We start from the raw sequence: 11,020 nt of genomic DNA on the forward strand, positions 1-11,020 counted from the left end.
AATTAACTTTTCTCTTATATGCTACAGAAAAATCAAAATATGAGGACAAGCAAAATAAAGAAAAAACCTATCTATAGTTCTACTTACCCCGTAGAATATAATCACTGTATATTTAATGTATATTTTATACTGTTATTTTAGTATGTGTGTTTATGTGTGTGCGTATCTATTTATATGCTTATCTCTCTAGATCTATCTATATTTAGAGAGAAACTATAGAACTTTCTAGAGCCTTTAGTTTGATACAGTATATTTTGTATATTCAAAAATGCAATACTATGTAATGTTTATGTAATTACATAATTATCTATGTAATGTTTCCCAAACATATTTTGACCGTCAAAACTATTTTCTCAACTTTTGGCCAAGATGGTGGCATAGGTAGATACAGTCTGCTTCCTCACACAACCAAAAAAAGGATAACAACCAATTTAAAAACAAAAAATAACCATAACTTCCATAGTATCAAACTTTATGGAGTCTAACAACCAAGGACTTAAAGAAGAAACATTCACCCAGGTGGGTAGGAGGGGCAGAGTCAGGCAGCCAGGGCAGAAAGGATGCAAGTTGAGGCTTCGGCTGGAAAACCAGAGGGTCCTATGTTTATGTGTGGATAAAAATTGGTAAAAACAACCGGAGAGCAAGCAATCCCAGCCCAGGACAGACTACGCAAACCAGAGTTCCAGCTATGGGAAATTAAAGCCTCATAACCTCTGGTTGTAAAAATCTGTAGAGGTTGTAGCAGCAAAAAAACCTGCTAGTCTCTTAGGAGAGTCCGTTTGAGGAGCCCATGGGGTTCTAGAACATATACAAGCCCACTCACCCAAGTATCTGCACCAGGGAAACACCTGGAAGGGCACCAGGTGCAGGAAGTGCAGGAAGTGGGAGAAGTGACTAAAAATGGGGTGAAAGCTGAGCAAGTGGCACTGTACCAGCTCTGACCTCTCCCCTACATAGGGTGCTGGAATGTAGCAAAGTGAGTTGCCCCGCCCTGGTGAATACCTAAGGCTCCACCCATTATAATGTAATGGGTATGCAGAGACAAAAAAATATGCCTCAAATGAGAACATATCAAAACTCCAGAAAAAGATGTAAGTGAAGAGGTTATGGCTAACCTATCAGATGAAGAGTTCAAGACACTGGTAATCAGGATGCTCAGAGAAATGATTGAGTACGGCTGCAAAAAAAAAAGGAAGTGAAAGCTATACAAAGTGAAATAAAGAAAAATATACATGGAGCCCTGGCTGATGTAGCTCAGTGGATTGAACTCGGGCCTGCGAACCACACAATCGCGGTTCGATTCCCAGTCAGGGCACATGCCTGGGTTGCAGGCCAGTTCCCAGCAGGGGACTCACAAGAAGCAACCATACATTGATATTTCCCTCCTCCCCTTCCCTTCCCCTCTAAGGATAAATAAATAAAATATTTTAAAAAAAAGAAAAATATACATGGAACCAACAGTGAAGGGAAGGAAACTGGGACTTAAATCAATGATTTGGAACCGAAGGAAGAAATAAACATTCAACTGGAATAGAATGAAGAAACAAGAATTCAAAAATAATGAAGAGAGGCTTAGGAACATCTGGGGCAACTTTAAATTTACCAACACCTGAATCATACGGGTGCCAGAAGGAGAAGAGGAAGAGCAAGAAATTGAAAACTTATTTGAAAAAATAAAGAAAGGAAACTTCCCCAATCTGGCAAAGGAAATTGATGTACAACTCCAGGAAGTCTCTCTGAGCTTCCTGCCAGATTGGGGAAGTTGAACCTAAGAAGGGCCCAAAGGTCCCAAAGAAGTTGAACCTAAGAGGGCCACACCAAGACACATGATAATTAAAGTTCCAAAGATTAAAGATAAAGAGAGAGTCTTAAAAATGGCAAGAGAAAAGGAGACAGTTACCTACAAAGGAGTTTCTACAAGACTATCAACTCTTTTCTCGAAAGAAATCTTATAGGCAAGAAGGGGCTGGAAAGAAGTATTCAAAGTAATGAAAAACAAGGACCTACAACTGAGCTTACTCTATCCAGCAAAGCTATCATTTAGAATGGAAGGGCAGATAAAGTGCTTCCCAGACAAGATAAAGTTAAAGGAGTTCATCATTACCAAGCCCTTATTATATGAAATGTTAAAGGGACTTATCTAAGAAAAAGAAGATCAAAACTATGAACAGTTAAATGACAACAAACTCACAAGTAACAACTGAAGTTAAAAACATCAAAAACTAAGCCAGCAACTAGAACAGGGACAGAATCACAGAAATGGAGATCACATGGAAGGTTATCAGCAGGGAGGGGGAGGGAGAAAATGGGGGGAAAGATACAGAGAATAAGAAGCATAAATGGTAGGTACAAAATAGACAGGATGAGATTACCAATAGTATAGGCAATGGAGCAGCCAAAGAACTTATATGTGCAACCCTTGGACATGAACTAAGGGGGAATGATGGAGGGAATGGGGGTACTGGGCAGAGGGGGATAAATGGGAGAAAAAGTGGGATAACTGTAATAATATAATCGATAAAATATACTTAAAACTATTTCCTCAAAACTAATATTAATATTGCTAGTGCACTAGTGTTCCATAAATGAGTGTTCCCATAACTATTGAGAAACTCTGTATTAGATACACATCTGAAGATACTGCCTGTGTCTCGCTTGCTGAGGGTATAGAACAGATGTACACCACCCACTATTTACTTATAAAATGAACATAATCGAACCTTATTTTCCTCTAATTATATGTAGTGTACTTAGGGGGACTGTGTCCAGTGTGGACTCTTGTCCTCAGTGGGACAAGGGGCAGGAAGAGCATGGAGGCAGCAGGAAGCCATGAGCTTTAGCAACTGACACTTGCTCAGGAATCCCACCAGGAGAATAAGGGCCAGACCAGGGATTCTTCCTCACAGCAGTGATGATAGGTGTGGAGCAACATAAATTCATGAACACTTGGCTGTGACCACACAGAAGGGAGAAAAAATAGATGGCTCAACATTTGAAAACACCCCTTTTTATCCACCTTGCTTCTATGGCAACAGAACCACCCTGTGCTCACTGCACATGCAATCTTAGTGGGAGTGCCAAACACAGCGGTCTGTGCTGGCCATCCATCAGGACAAAAGCAGCCTGGAGATGAGTCAGCCAATGACCCAGTCTTCGGGGGACTGAGTCCTGTTGCTGGGGCCTGAGGGCCACCAAGGTTCTTGTGCATTCTGAGAATTGGGTGTTTTGTTTAAATTATAGGAACTCGCCAGTATCCTTGTAACAATTGCTTTTTATTATTTAAGTCAATGAAGGGTACAAGAGTTATAACACTTTGGAATAAGGGTTCGTTTGAGCTGAAGGCAACTGAGAAGAGCAGATGCAGGAAAGCTCTTTGCCCTATTTGCCTAAAAGCAGGACCGAATGTTGTAAAGGTGTTTTTCCCACCCCTCTCTACAAGGAAAGCCAGAAGTTAATCACCGAGATTAGACCCTTATCAGGCATGGCACCAGAGAGATCAGTATTACAAACCTTGCTGAAACTAGCCCTTATCTACCATGAGTTCCCCCCATAAATTTGCCTTCCCACAATTTGCCATTCCTAGAAGCACAAAGTCCCTTTTCTTTGCCTGGCCACGTCTCTACAAAATTATTGTTTTTTCCTAAAATGCTATATAAGCCCATGTTCTAACCACCTGTTTGGGCATTCTGCCACATCCTTAGGTGCTCCCAGGTGGTAAGTATGATTCATGTGTTAATAAACCTGTTTGGCTTTCCCTTGTTAATATGTCTTTTGTCAGCCTAATTTGCAGGGCCCCAGCTGATGGACCCAAAATGCGTATAGGAAAAGGAAAAATCTCTTCCCTTAAGTCAGAGTCAGTTTCCTTTGGCAACCAAATCATATTAATAAAGTTGGTGTGGGAGTGAGGATGGTATAATCAGAGAATGTAAAATAAAGTTTTGAAAGTAACAATTGCCTTTTTTCCTTTCATTTTTCTTGTTTATATTTTCTAGCATGAATAACAAATATGTATTATGTTTGTGCTACGAAATGAAAGGATACTTGAGTTATTGTTACAAACAGGATCCGAGGTGGGGATGGGACCGCTCACTGGTTACCACAACTGAGCTTTCTCAGATCTGACTTTTGGGTACACTTTTAAAAAAGTTGAGACAGGAAGTGTATGGGTAATTTAGCCTGATAAAAATAAGCAAACATGTTTTTCTAAAGAGACAAGGTTTTCTTCCTGGCACTGAATTTAAGGCGAAATTTTGTACGTGTGTGGGTTCTTGTTTAAAGTACACTGAGTAATTTAATAAATATCTTAAAATGTGGTTTCACAAAAGACAGAATGTTCTACAAATGAGTTTTTATATTAGTACGTTGTAAAAACTAAGAGACTGTCAATGTAAGAAATGTCCGAACCTGTAAGAATTTTTGTGAGTTTATTTGAACCAAACTGATGACAATTGCTGGGAAGCAGAAACTCAACAGACTGAAGCAATGCTCCAGAAAAATGGTAATTTTGCACCTTATTTTAAACATCACAACGGAAAGAGGATGTGGAAGAGGGTTACGTGAAATCCTGTGGTGATAGATTAGGGAGGTGGGAGAAAACAGAGTGGGTGGTGAGGGGAGCCTCTCGGACTGGATAAAAAGTAAAACAACAGACATGCACTTCTTTTACATGGGTGGGTATACACGATACTTAACAGTCAACAACAGGGTAACAGTGATAATGGGTGTGGTCTGTGCTGGTACTGGGGTTATGCCCCAGGAGTGTGGAAATAGGGACATTGCCTTGACATTCCAAAAGTATGTTATTGCTACAGAACAGACCAGGGGCAATTATTGGCCCACCCAGGGATGCCAAAAACTGTTACAGAACACACCCACACAGGGACAAGGGGGTACAATATACTATTACCAAAAGGACCCCCTGCTAGGTTTGATTGTCCGCTGCCTTAGGAAAGACATCTCTCAATGCCAGAGATTTGTGAAAAGGAGAGGAAATGTTTATTTAAAGCTATATAGACTTGAAGTAGTGACCTAACGTCTTCATTAAGATATCAAAATCCAAACCCCTGGCTGGTGTAGCTCAGTGGATTGAGCACGGGCTCGCGAACCAGACTATCGAGGTTCGATTCCCAGTCAGGGCACATTCCTGGGTTGCAGGCCAGTTCCCAGCAGGGGCCAATTCCCAGCAGGGGATGCACAAGAAGCAACCATACATTGATGTTTCTCTTCCTCTCTCCTTCCCTTCCCCTCTAAAGGTAAATAAATAAAATATTTTAAAAAAAGATATCAAAATCCTTTTGGATACCCACAGATGTCCACAGTGCTTCCTTCTCCCCCTGACCTAATTTGGGGTCCTGTATCTCAGGAAAAGAAGCAAATGTCTGTGATTCAGGCTCCTGACACCATCAGCTGTGTCGCCGTCTGGGCAGGATCTCTAATTAATCCAAAGCTTCTCATGGCCTACTGGCAAGAGTTCTTTCACCCTTATTCTAGGCAAAGTCCCTTTTGCTCCTCAGGCCACACGGCCAAAGGGAGCACCCCAAAGTGTCATTGTCCTCTTCTACCAAAGGTGCAGGGGTCCCCACTCTGGCCAAAAGTGCATGATCCTCTTCTTGGCAAAGCTGTGGCAGCAGGGGGTCGCCACTCTGCCAAAGCCAGGTGGGAGTTCTCTGCTAAAGCCAGGTGGCTCTCTCTTCTCCCATGGCTGCGGGGATCCCCACCCTGCCAGAAGCTCGTGGCTCTCTCCGCAAAGCTGCACGTGGCCCTCTCTCTCACATGGCTGCTGCACCTGGGTTTAAATCCCCGGGGCCAATCTTCCTCTGCAGCTCCATTTCCGACTCCTCCTACAATTGGCTACACTTGCCAGCACTCTCATATCCTTCCAACTTTACTGGGCTGCCATAGTGGGTCTGGGCAGGCATGGCCCCATGGCGTGGAGCCAATCATCTCCAAGTTCTCATGCAAGCACGTAACCTGGGGGACCTGCCCCTAGTTATATGTTGGGTGGAAGTCACTCCACTCCCCTGGCTCAGAGCGCGGCCACAGTTGTTTAAAATATCTATGTTAAAAGGTTATAGGTTATAGGTATTAAAGGTTATAGATATGTTAAATGACCATGCCAGAGGTTAGCTGTAAAGTCGTTGCTGTACAAAACAGCTCTCAATGGCCCTGCTCCATTTGTCCCTTCCCCCAACTCACGCCTGTGCGGGGAAAGTGTGAGCACATACTACATGTCCTTCTAATATTTCCTGGACACCTTGAGGTCTGGACCCCATTCCAAATCCGTATTTAGGGCCCTCCCTCTTGGCTGCACACTGTTTTATTATCATAGATACAAAAAGACAATAGACAGGCTCAGTTAAGGTAAAGACTAACTTTTGTCAGGGAAGAGTCTAGCTTAGGACATGACCACCTGCCATGAACCACTTTTAGTGAGAAAGTTTTCATTTCAGTCCATCCTGTGTGGTTACTTTAGTCTCTGTGTTTATAAGGCTGCCATGCAGGTCCCCCCTTAGCTTGTCAGGTTTAGTATATAGCCCCCTTTTGCCCACAAGGTTTACATTATATCTTAACAAAGTGAAGACTTCTGCAAGAGACTAAAATAATAAGATCAAGGTTAAGTTCTATCCTCCAGATATCATAATGGGTGTGGAGTGAGCAGGGTTCAGAACAGGGTGTAGGCTAAGAAGCCCCAAAACCCTCTATAAGCCTAGCCTGGGGGCTGGGAAAAGCAGCGGGCAGGGGTTGAGAGTTATTTTGCGTGTCAATTTTGCAGGCTAGCCTCAGGAATACTGAATAGTCTGCCTGGGCCAGGGAGATGGGTGTGACTTTGACCCATGATGTAACTGGGAGGCAGCTCCCAGGTAATAGCACTCGCAGGGAAACTTGGAGACGGTTCGCTCCACGCCACGGGGCCATGCCTGCCTGGACTAACCACGGCAGCCAAGAAAGTCAGAAAATATCGCTAGCAGGTATAGCCAACTGTGGGAGGAGTCGGAAATTGGGTTATGGAGGAGGACCCAGGCTGGGATTTAAACAAATAGGTGGGCCGCCCTGTGCAAGGAGGACAACATGGGACAATGCGGGACTGTGAGGGTCGATAGGGGTTGAAAGGACTGTTGCCAGCTGGTCGTGAGGAGGTGCCATGTGGTTTTGGATTAAAAACTGAAGATCTTGGCGACACCGCTCTCAGTTCTGGGAACCATGGGAGACCTACCCAGCGGAGCACAGATTACTGGGAGGAACCAGGAGAAACGAGCTGCGGAATCCTGTGTTGTTTTTTTTTCCTTCCGGAAGGTGGTACTTCCGACTGGCACTGGCCTGCTTGGGCAGAGGGGAAGGGCAAGACTGTGTGTTTGTGGTGTATCCTTGTTTCTAAAGGGAGTGAGGTTTAACAGAGAATTCCACCATTATTCTAAACCTGTATAACTTTTAATTAAATAATTCCTTTCCTTTTTACCAAAATCTGGCATTGAGAGCTACGGTTCTTAATACAGCACTGGGTAAAGAACCAGGAGTAATGAAAGACCCCGGGGGTGTGTCCTGTAACAGTATCACCTGGTATACAGAACAGATCCTAGTTCTCACTCTCACGGGCTTCAGAGCCAAATTCAGAATTTCACTGCTCCTTCCAAAGTAGGTCAAAACTCACAATTTGTTTTTAACCACGCACAGACATATCTGTGGTTGGCTTGTTATTCACATTCCTCACCCAACAGCAGAAACTTAATCAAACTGATCTAGTAGAGTTTGTTCCTCTTTCCAGTTACCTATTTCTCTTCCTCAAATTGCTACAAATTCTCCCTGCGGTCCAGGTTTAGCTTTTGTCTTCAATGGGGATTAACCAGCTCTTGTCTACCTCATTCAAAAAACAAGCAAACAATCAACGACAACAAAACAGCTTGTTTGCTTAGTGGAGTCATTTCCATTTATTGTTCTCAAGCAAGACCCTGAGGCCTCACCACCCCAAAATGACATCTGAAGGACTTCTGCTTTTGACGTGATGGTGGACCAGAGTCTCCTCTTACAAAACAACTGTAACCTACATACAGCACAATTTTTATTACATTGCTTTTATCACAGCAAATAGAGAAACTTCCAAAAGAAAAAACAAAAACAAACCCAAAGAATTTTTTTAGGTTTTTTAATTTGAAATTTTTTATCATTGTTCAATTACAGTTGTCTGTATTTTCTCCCCAGCCCCTGCAAACCCACCCACCTCCCTTGCTTCCACCCTCCCCCTTGGTTTTGTCCATGAGCCCTTTCCAAAGAATCTTGAGCGCCATTGAGAAGAGAATTGAACAGGAGGCAAATGAAGTCGCAGTCAAAAACCATGTGGATAAAAAGAGAGTGAGATTCCACACGGTTAATAAACAGCAAAGTTAGACTACCAAGAACTTCAGATATTAGAATAGTAGATAGGAAATATAAAATACCTACGAGTAAAATGTTTCTGGTAACAAAAGATGAAATCACAAAGATGAAGAATGTCAAAGGAGACTATAAAATATACTCGGGTGGCTATGAAAACGAATTTAAAGCCCAAGGAGACCAAATGGCAGCAATCCATTTCCAAAATAGTATTACAAATATGGGGAAAGAATCAAATATCTACCAGCACTAGAATGGATATATTTTATTTATTATTACTGTTTGGTATTGGCCAAACTCTTTACTAAGCGTTCTGTAGTTGCTTAACACACACTTAAATAATTTTATTGGGGGAGGGCGGGGGAAGAGGAGGTTCTTGTATATTCCCAAAGAAATGTCAGAAAGTCAAAATGTGGCCAGCATTACCCATTGGTTTTGAGTTTACCTGGTGAACAGCACTTTCTTTTTTAATTAATTAATTTTTTCAGAGAAAGGGGAAGGGAGGGAGGGAGAAAGAAAGAGAGAGAAACGTGGATCAGTTCCTCTTACACTCCCCCAATGAGGACTGGCCCGCAACCCAGGCATGAGCCCTGACTGGGAATAAACCTTTGACCTTTGTGGTTCACAGGCCGGCCCTCAATCCACTGAGCCACACCAGCCAGGGCAGAACAGCACTTTCTTTACATAAGCATCTGGTCTCAGGTTTTTCATGCTGAGAACATTTGAGATTTCCCTTTGAAGACAGTACGATATTCTAAGAGTACCATACCCCAACCACTGTCTTAATAGCTAGCTTGTTTGGGATTTGGGATGCATCTCTCCATTTTAGATGACTAGATGTCTGTAGAAGATTTTAGAATTGCTTGTCTCATTTACTGGATGAAAACTTAGAAAGTGGCCTTTAGGGACACTTGGAAAATTACAATGCTAGAACACAAGCCAACCCTTAACACATTTAACATTTGAAAGCAATATCATAAAATTAAACATGTTTACTTTTTTCCTTATAAGAACATAAATATTATGGAAGGGGAACTTAGGAAATTTTAAAAAGGTAACACATCTTTTTCTTTTAGTACTCCTTGGGTAGTTATGAGAGAATAGGTTCTCCTTTTGTTTGTTTCATTCAGCAGGGATTTTGGTCCAAAGTTTCGTTTTTAATTTCTGCTTTGGCCCACCCCACCCCCTCAGATTGGCTTTCTCCAGGGCACCACCCCTCTGGGCTCTGTGGCTTGAACTGCAGTAGGAATCACGTGGAGGAAGGTACCACCTTTCCCTAGAAGGGGAAGCTCTCCTTGTCTGCCAACCCGATGACGACCACTTGAGTAGAGACCACTTAGGCTGCTTGAATATCTGACTCCATGGCAACCACGTACAGGTGAGCTGCTGTAATCATCATAGCAACTGCTTCCACCGTACAGTGATGGGCCTTCGTGCAGGAGGAGCACAACGTGAGTTATCATAACTGTCATATGAATCCCTGTAGGACCTGCCACTAGGATGATCTGAATAGTCATGGTCACGACCAAAGCCAAGATATGTCTATCAGCCTCTTGATGGATAGTCATCATGTGAACTGGAAAAACCATAATTAAGTTAAGTATTATTTCTTCGTGGTGGCACATAATCTCTTGGATCATGAGAATTTGGGTAATCTCTATTTGAACAGCTGTCTTTAGTAGAATATCCGTCTTCTCTCATGGACACATAAACAGCTCTGCCGGAAGGCAGGGCTCCCTCCAAAGCAGGCCGCCATATCTCTTCCTCGACCTACAGGAGTCTTCCCACTCTACCGCTGCTGCCAACCGGTCCTAAAAGAGCTGGCCTTTCAGGAGGAGGACCCCCACTTCTTGTGGTGGCCATCTTTTTAACTGGAAGCGGCCTCCTGGGAGAATTCATGTTAAAATTCATGGAATAGCCACCATCACCCATGTGCCCTCCACGTGAGGGACATCCCTTGCTTCCTCCACTTTTTCCTCTTCTCCATTTCTTGGAGGTGGAGGTGGTGGTCCACGTCTACCACTTTCAAATGATGGTTTATTAAGTGGCTTGTTCTACCTCAATGACTTTTCCATCCAAGGACACCATTCCTGTCTCAAGCAAAATTAAGTTACAGTAATCAAAACAGTTTGATGTTGGCATGAAGGCAGACATAGACCAATGGAGTAAAATAGAGAACCCAGAAATAAACCTTTGCATAGATGGTCAAATGATTTTCAACAAGAATGTGAAGACCCTTAGCAGGGTGGCAAAGAACAGTGTTTCCAGTAAAGCGTGTTGGAAATACTGGCATTCACATGTAAAAAATATATAAAGCTTTTAGAAAAAGCATAGGAGAAAAAGCTTAATGACATTGGGTTTGGCCATGATTTCTTAGATATAATACCAAGAACACACACAATAAAAGCAAAAATAGATAACTTGGACTATATCAAAATTAAAAACTTGTCTGAACCAAAGGGCACAGTCAATAGTGTAAAAAGGCAACCTATGGAATGGGAGAAACTATTTGTAAATCATATATCTGGTAAGAGTTTAATATCCAGAATAGATAAATAAACTTCTACAACTCAACAACAAAAACCCTAATTACTCTGTTTGAAAACTGACAAACGGCTCAAGTAGACATTTTTCTACCGAACATGTCCAAATG

At 42.5% G+C, this 11,020-nt stretch overlaps 1 pseudogene; it reads right to left on the bottom strand.

The window, feature by feature from the left end:
* Positions 1-9,489: 9,489 nt before the first annotated feature.
* On the bottom strand, positions 9,490-10,455 carry LOC118988345 (RNA-binding motif protein, X chromosome-like; annotated as a pseudogene).
* Positions 10,456-11,020: the final 565 nt, after the last annotated feature.

This window comes from Sturnira hondurensis, unplaced genomic scaffold (genome assembly GCF_014824575.4).
Source record: "Sturnira hondurensis isolate 20B ecotype Veracruz unplaced genomic scaffold, ASM1482457v3 Scaffold0006413, whole genome shotgun sequence".
NCBI classification, from domain to species: domain Eukaryota; kingdom Metazoa; phylum Chordata; class Mammalia; order Chiroptera; family Phyllostomidae; genus Sturnira; species Sturnira hondurensis.